The sequence below is a fragment of the Mustela erminea genome, chromosome 4, assembly GCF_009829155.1.
Source record: "Mustela erminea isolate mMusErm1 chromosome 4, mMusErm1.Pri, whole genome shotgun sequence".
NCBI classification, from domain to species: domain Eukaryota; kingdom Metazoa; phylum Chordata; class Mammalia; order Carnivora; family Mustelidae; genus Mustela; species Mustela erminea.
This window is the reverse complement of record NC_045617.1, coordinates 143,481,963-143,490,304: the sequence shown is the minus strand read 5'-3', so window position 1 is coordinate 143,490,304 and position 8,342 is coordinate 143,481,963. Positions and strand designations below refer to the sequence as shown.

Genomic DNA, 8,342 nt, shown 5'->3' with positions numbered 1-8,342 from the left:
AATAAATTAATTAATTAATAAAATCTTTTTTAAAAAGAGTCAGTTAAAATATTATGCTGAAAATATATTTCCCTGGCAAGTATCAGAATGTGGTCACTTCCAGGAAGATGTGGAAAATAGATAATCCTTTTTTTTTTTTTCTTTTTTAACCATAGGACATTCATGGCTTGTATTTAAAAATAAGAAAAATGCATCATTAATGCTATTAGCCACATCTCTCACTGTCTTCTTTCCAAATATTTTCTTACAAATGATAAATCTATAGGGGAAATTCAGAGATTTGCAATTCCTCTGAGAACAAATCTCTCTGAGTATGAATAGTAGACCACTAAGGGCTTTGCTCCTCAGAAACTCTGCCAGAGAACAGAACACTTGCAGCAGCTGATCTTATGATAATCTTACTCTGAAACTATAGAGAGACCAAGTTTACATTGAAACAACTAAGAGGAGAAGAAGGAGAGGGAGTATTTCACTTTTTTTATTATTCAGTTTTGGTGTATTTTGTTATTCTAAATTTCTCAAATACTCCCATTGGGGTTTTTGCTCATTCAAGGAGAGGTAAGAGCCAAATAAAAAGAAAAACTAAGCCAGGACAAAATAAAGGAAACAAGATTTTTTTTTGTCTTACTTTTTGTGTGTTCTCATATTTACCCTCTATGATTTCTCAATAAATAATTTGTAAGGAGGCAGGAAAAAGTATTTAGTAAAAAGGCACTCAGTGAATAATTATAACATTATTTTCAAAGCATATTTAATTATTTTATGCATAAATATGGGCAGAATTCACATCTACATGAATTTGCTCAAAGCAAAACTATAGTCCCTGAAGCTGATTTTTTTTACATAACTATGATGTTTATTAGACAAAGAACACATTTAAATTTATTTTGATTTTTTAAGTTTATTTATTTTGATTTTTTATGAGTTTATTTAATTGATTGTTGGTTATCTTAACTAATGGAAGTGCAGTGATTAACCCAAAATTATCTAAAGTCTTTTACATTTGACTTGGAGAAAAAGTTTAATATTTAGCAATGACTGTGGAAAATTTTAATATTCTAAGATTTTTTTATTTTTTATTTATTTACTTTCAATATTTTTATTTATTTGACAGAGAGAGACACAGCGAGAGAAGGAACACAAACAGGGGGAGTGGAAGAGGGAGTAGCAGCTCCCACTGAGCAGGAAGCCTGATGTGGGGCTCGATCCCAGGACCCTGGGATCATGACCTGAGCCAAAGGCAGACACTTAACAACTGAACCAGCCAGGCATCCCTCTAAGATTTTTGTAAACTTCAAATACAGCAGTGAAAACATACTGAGCAAAACCTTACTTACCTCATAGCCTGATCCTACACAAGTTACACTCAACAAGAAATAGATGGTAATTAATCACCAAGAAATCTGTCAGCTTCCTTACCTATCATTTAGCAACTATGTCAGATAATCCTTGTTTTTCCTTATCCGGAAAAGCCTACTCTAATCCCTTGCAGTTCAGGTAGCCCTGGGCTAGTTCAGCCTCTTCTAGTGGGCAAGAGAGTGAGACCGTTTCCAACAGCACTGCCTATTTCTCTGACCCCAGTACTGGATTTCAGGAGTACATTCAACTCTGGCCAAGTCCATCAGCTCATCCTGTCCTCCCCGGCCATAGGTTCGTAGATGAGTGCTACGCATCGCCTGCTGCCATTTTATAAAATACGACTATGCACTTCTGGCCCTTGTTGACCTAGAATTGACTTCTGACCAAAACTGGGCCAATCAGAGTTCTTTCCCCATGATTTCAAAACTGAGACTAAGAATATCCAGTCCACATGGTCTTCCATGTGATTATAGGAGAACAGAAAACCTTCTAGAAGAAAGAAGCAGTCAGGAAGAGAAAAGCAGAGATGAAAAATGAAAAGAGAAGTTGTGATTCTGGTCCTCTCAAGGCCAGGAGAAGTTGTGATTCTGGTCCTCTCAAGCCCAGGCTGCATTTGCTTTTGTTTTGTTTTGTTTTTTGGAAGAGAGTTAGAGCAAACTCATAGGCACACACAAGCAGGGAGAGGGGCAGAGGCAGAGGGCCCGGGAGAATCTTAAGCAGGCTCCACACTCAGAGTGGAGCCTGACACAGGGCTCAATCTCACGACCCTGAGATCATGAGCTGTGCAGAAATCACGAGTCAGATGCTTAACTGACTGAGCCACCAGGTGCCTCGGGCAGACATTCTTGACCCTTGGTCCTCTGAAGGTACACATTAGAATCTTCAGGTTTGTTTCTTTCTTTGAAGCTAGCTCCAGCTGGTTTCTCCTTGTCAGTCAAGAATCTTTATTAAATTCTGCATCCCCTGAAGGTAAGTAGAGGAGAAGGCAGATGACTATAGCGACCGAGGGTTGGGAATTTGTAGGGCAGATTGAGTAGAGAGGGATAAGCAGGAAAGGAAACTGAAGGTACCAGGGAGAACAAAGTTGAAGTGACTGAAAATGAGAGTCGAGTTGAGTTTGCGAAGAATGAGTATCCAAAATGGGTTAAACCCAACTAGAGGAAGGGAAAAGCCTGGAGAGTTGGAGGGCAGGGTTAGATGAGTTTGCTGCTTTGTGGGAGTCAGGAATGGAGAGGAAGGATGTGGTCTCAAAGTGATATACCCAAGGTAGAAGAGTCCCAAACTGTAACAAGGTCCAGGATGTGGCTAGGAGAGGGGGTTGTTGAAAGGAAGGAAGGGTTGGAGTAGAGAGGTTCAGGAACTCTGGCAGTAAGAGACAGAATGTACAATTTACCTAGGAAAGTGGTCGTAGTTAGGTAGAGAAGAGTGTGAACCAAAGCCCTATGTGTATGTGTTTGTTAGAAATACGGGCAATTGGCAGAATGTAAATTATACTGGAGATTTTAATTCTCCAGTGTCAATAATGAGAGACGGAGAGCATGAAGTATTGTGCAAAGGGTTGTGACATCTCCAAATAGAGAATTAATTGATATTTGGAATCAATGAAATGAAGCCAAAGACCTCTATTTATAGTACATACAAAATGTCCTCTAGGCCATCACTTGTGATAAAAAAGGAACTTAATAGTACCAACATAAACCAAGAAATTTAATTACACCAAAAAATTAAAAATTTTCCTAAATAACAGACTTACTAAGGGGAAAATTGAGAACATAATAAAAGTCTATTTTAAAATAATATTAAAAGGACTTCAACACTTATTCACAATGTTATTATGTAATTCATTGAAAATAATAGTAAAAAAATACTTCTTAAAAGCTTTGAAATGCAGGAAAACTCTTAGAAAAAACGCAGGCTTTTAAATTATTACTAATAGACACCTAAATAAACATTCAATTTAAGATCTTAGAAAGAAAATTTATAAATCCTGAGTGAAGTAAAACTAAAACAGATGTAAGTAAATCAGAAATTAAAAATGCATGAGGGGTCTGGGGGGCTCAGTTGGTTAAGCGTCTGACTCTTGGTTCCATCTTAGGTGATGATCTCGGGATCCTGGGATCCAGCCCTACACCGGGCTTGCTCTCAGTGCAGAGTCTGTTGAGGACCATCTCCTTCTCCCTCTGCTCCTCTCCTGCTCTCTCACTCTCTCGTTCTAAAATAATAAATAAAATCTTTTAAAAAAAAAAGAGTAACACATTAAAAAATCATGAAATTTATTGTATGTTTATAATACCTGAATAACATGGCTTTAAAAAAATTTTTTTAGGGGCGCCTGGGTGGCTCAGTGGGTTAAAGCCTCTGCCTTCAGCTCAGATCATGATCCCAGTGTCCTGGGATCGAGCCCCACATCCGGCTCTTTGCTCAGCAAGGAGCCTGCTTCCTCCTCTCTCTCTGCCTGCCTCTCTGACTACTTGTGATCTCTTTCTTTCTCTGTCAAATAAATAACCTTTAAAAAAACCTTTTTTAAAAGATTATTTATTTATTTGACAGAGAGACAGCAGGAGAGGGAACACAAGCAGAGGGAATGGCAGAGGGAGAAGCAGGCTTCCCGCTAGCAGAGAGCCCGATGCAGAGCTCAGAACCTCAGGCAGACGCCCAACGACTGAGCCACCCAGGTGTCCCGGCTTTTAAAATGTTTTAATAGAGAAACTATTAAAGAATAATGCTAGGGTGCCTGGGTGGCTCAGTGGGTTAAGGCGCTGCCTTCCGCTCAGGTCATGATCTCAGGGTCCTGGGATCGAGTCCCGCATCGGGCTCTCTGCTCAGCGGGGAGCCTGCTTCCTCCTCTCTCTCTCTCTGCCTGCCTCTCTGCCTACTTGTGATTTCTCTCTGTCAAATAAATAAATAAAATCTTTAAAAAAAAAAAAAAGAATAATGCTAAAAAGAGCAGATAAAAAGTGCTTTTACAAGAAAATATCACATAGCAATAAAAATTTAAATACTGTGTCAATGGTCTGAAAACAAAAAGCAAGATCAAAAGACAATAATTGGAGAAACCAGACATGGACATCAGTATAGGTAATAGTTTATTACTATTCTCTTTATTACTATATTACTATTCTCTTCTCTCCTTTTGTCTTCCCTTCCTTGTTCTGCCTTCCTGAAAGACCTGGTTAAAAAAAAAAGAAAAGTCATTAGACTGAGGAGTGAGTATAAAGTGAAAGAGCCATTGCGGAAAAGAGTGCGGCTATTTCTTAAAAGATGAAACTTGACCTTACCGTATGACCCATCCATCTCATTGCTGGACTTTCATCCCAGAGAAATGAGAGCTGCGTTCATACAAAAACACATACATGACCATTCATAATAGCTTTATCCGTAATACCCCACACTGGAAGTAACCCACATGTCCTTTCACAGGTGAATGGCTCATCTATGGTACCTCCACCCTGTGGCTACCACCCAGCAGGGGTGACCCCGCCGAGGATGTCCGAGTCAGAGCAGGGTGAAAAGGATATCGACATAGGATGGCACCAGTATCAGCCAGGCACAGAGTACCGGAGCCCGAGCGGAGTAAGAACAGAGTCTGCCAAGGCAGGGAGGATGTCAGACTCTAAGTGGGGTGAGGAGGGCTCTATGATGGGAACAGGCATGGTGGTCATCATGAGAGACCAGCTATGTACAGGAGGATGAAGCAGATAAGTTAATATACCCATCATAACAGGAGGCAAGTCTCTTACTGTCAAACAAGACAATTAGAAAGAGGAAAATAAGGGCATCTGACTGGCTCAGTTGGTAGAGCATGTGACTCTTGATCTTGGGGTCATGAGTTTGAGCCCCCATACTGGGCCCAGAGGTGACTTTAAAAAAAAAAGAAAAGAAAAGAAAGAAAAGCAAAGAAAAATGAACCCTGTGGTATTGAATTTGAATTGGAGATTTCTATATAAGTTTGTTGTTAACATAACAGTAGACACAGAAGTAAATATAAATGTGTACAGATGTGTGTATACAGAACGTATGTAGATGTACCGATTTTCTTAGGTCAAACATGTTCAAATCCTAGGAGGGATCATACCTCAGGTAAAAATGGATTTAGAACCTCAAATAGCTTCAGCCAGCACCCACCTTGCTCAGCCTCTTGGCTCCATCATTCATGTTGACTTGCCTTTTCATTCTCAGACTCTCTGCAAGGGGTCAAGTTGGCTGTCACCGCTTCAAGGCCGATTTCCAGATTCCTGTCCAGAAGAAAACGAAAACATGTGCTTTTCACTCAACGATCTTAAGACAAGCAAACAACAAAGAAGTCTCACCGTGTATTATTGACTCTGGACCTCGAGCCTGCCTTTGCATTGTCAGAGGCATGGAGGATGCAATGCACTGATTGGCGAAGGCCGAGCCACGCCCACCCCCGGAGGCGGGGCTGGAACCAGCTGCCCTGGAAAGCCTCGGGGCTGGTGGTGCAGGACAGAGCGACAACAGAGAGGAGCAATGGAACACTTTCGCCAGAAGAACGATGAGCGTGTGCTGGGTAGCAAAATGGACTTTCACGATTCACTTTGTTTCTTGACATTCCCACATAACCCTTCTTCCCATTCACATGCTTTAAAACCTGCCCACACCTCCATACCGGAATACCGTATGTGACCGAAACACAACTGCACCGCCCTTAAAACAGGACGCGCCAAGTTCCGTCTCGTGGCTCCCCTGGAATACTTGTCTCAGCTCTCCGGGTGACTTCACATAATCCAGCAAAGCCCACCTTAAACGGTAAAAGTAACAGAGGCACCCACCAACATACCTGATGTATTATGGTAATAATGGTAATAAAAAGAACCAAGAAGTGTGTCGGCTGTGGAAGAGCGACCATCAGGTCTGCTCTGAAGGAAGAACATGCTGCCCAGCTGGGAAGACGGCAGCTAGCTAGCAGCCTCCTTCAGCAGCACCTTCAGGACTCAGCTGGGTAGCTTCTCCGCTGAGGCCATGCTCTTCCTGGGCCACCGTCCCAGGCAATGATGAAGCATGACAGGCTTATTCATATCTAGCCATTTCTGTGCAAGGCAGGCTACTCTAACTGCAGTTTCGCTACAGAACCATCCACTGCACTGACTCAGGCTTTGTATGATCTGCACGAAGGCTTCACCCACCCACTCCAGCTTGCTCCCCTTTTATCCTTTAGAGACATTGCTCCTGATAAATCCCTTTTTTAGAGTATCAGATGTCCTGTGGATCCTCCCCCACTTCCTAATAAACCTTTTGCATTTCTAACTTCACCAGCATCTGCTTTCCAATAGACGGGAGTTGACACCATGCTATTCCCAGCATCAAAATGCCCGGGGAACAGAGTCAAGCATAACAGTGATGGAGTGAGGGGCACCTGACTGACTCAGTCAGTAGAGCATGTCACCCCCTTTTTTAAAAGATATATTATTTATTTGAGAGAGAGAGAGAGAGAGAGAGAGAGAGAGAGTGTGCATGTGAGCGGGAGGTGAGGGCAGGGGGTGGTCAGAGGGAGAGGGAGAGAAAGGGAGAGAAGCAGACTCCCTGCTGAGCTTGGAGCCCAATGCAGGGCTCAATCTCACGATCCTGAGATCATGACCTGAGCTGAATTCAAGAGTCGGATCTTTAACTGACTGACCACCCAGGCGCCCCAAGCATGTGACTTTGATCTTGGGATTGTAAGTTCCAGCCTCATGTTGGGTATAGAGATTACTTAAAAATGAAAAATCTTTAAAAAAAAAAATAGTAGTAATAAAGTGGAGTAGTGATCTGCCCATCATCTTGGGTTTTTTTGTTTCCCAACCCCCATCAACACTTCTTTGGAAAAAAGATGAGTAGAAAAAAACAGAGAGTTGTTTCCAAACCGTAGCATGTATCATATACTGCTGACAGGAAAAGCAAAGTCCCGAATCTTGGAAGTGAAGTAATTGGCCAAAACAGTCCCTTTTCTTCCAAGGTCACATTTAAGATGGACACTGGGGAGGGTTTCCTTTCCTGAGGTTATACCTTTTCAGCTACTAATAGTATGACAAGAGACTTAGGGGTGAAATGATCACTAGTCTTTATGCCAGACTTGGGGTTTAGTTAGCCTTTGCTTCTGTGCAATTCTCTGAGCTAATAACCAAAGCCAGACCACTAGTAGAGTCTAGAACTGAACCTATGGGATTCTGTTTCTTAGCAACAGAGTCCAGAGCTCTGTTGTTCTACTACAACCCTTAGCTTAAGGGCTTCATCTCTACATCTATTTTACGAAACTCAAAATAGTATTCTTGGGTAGGTAGGTGAGGCTAATTTGCTCCAGGCCTGGGTCCCTACCACGTTGTTGTAACTAGGAATTGCCCACTTTGTCAGGCAGAAGTGCATTAGGAGAGCTGGTTGGATGGGACCTGTAGGATTAGGAGTGTTTTTAAAATATTGATTTTAGTACTTAGATATCAGATTGAGCCACTTTCAACCTAAGCCCTCCTTTTTGGAGCACCATCACATAGGCCACAAGAAACAGCCAACACAACAGAATTCTTTCATGGTTGTGTTGTATCTTTTAACATTCCATCCTTTGGCAATAAATAATTCTAGTCCCAAGATAAAATACATGATAGTCATCTAACCAGCTCTTTCTTTCTTTACGTTAAGGGCTATAAGAGTGGCCAACTTTCCTGTCTAGGAAAGAAGGGTGTCCACTCTTATGAAAACTATCCTTAACTTAGATAATTCTACAGTTGAGTGTCTATTACACTCCAGTTTTGGTATAAGTTGTGTTATCATTTAGTACTTCTTTCTAGTTGCCAATAACAAAAACCACAACCCACATTGGCTTAAGGAAAGAAAGATAAGCTATTGGCTTATGGTACTGAAAAAAGTCTTAAGATCTTCAGGGGCACAGGCTGACTCAGTCAGTAGAGTATGCAACTCTTGATGTCAGGGTCATGAGTTCACACTCTACATTGGGTATAGAGATTACCTAAATAAATATACTTAAAAAAAGA

The 8,342-nt window shown here is 41.4% G+C and overlaps 1 long non-coding RNA gene across 1 annotated transcript; it reads right to left on the bottom strand.

Moving 5' to 3' along the window:
• Positions 1–4,429: 4,429 nt before the first annotated feature.
• LOC116587861 lies at positions 4,430–6,470 on the bottom strand. The gene is made up of 3 exons (XR_004284685.1): positions 6,158–6,470; positions 5,485–5,637; positions 4,430–4,528 (listed from the first exon to the last, which is right to left on the bottom strand). It is a non-coding gene; the product is annotated as an uncharacterized LOC116587861 (long non-coding RNA).
• Between the last annotated feature and the right edge of the window lie 1,872 nt (positions 6,471–8,342).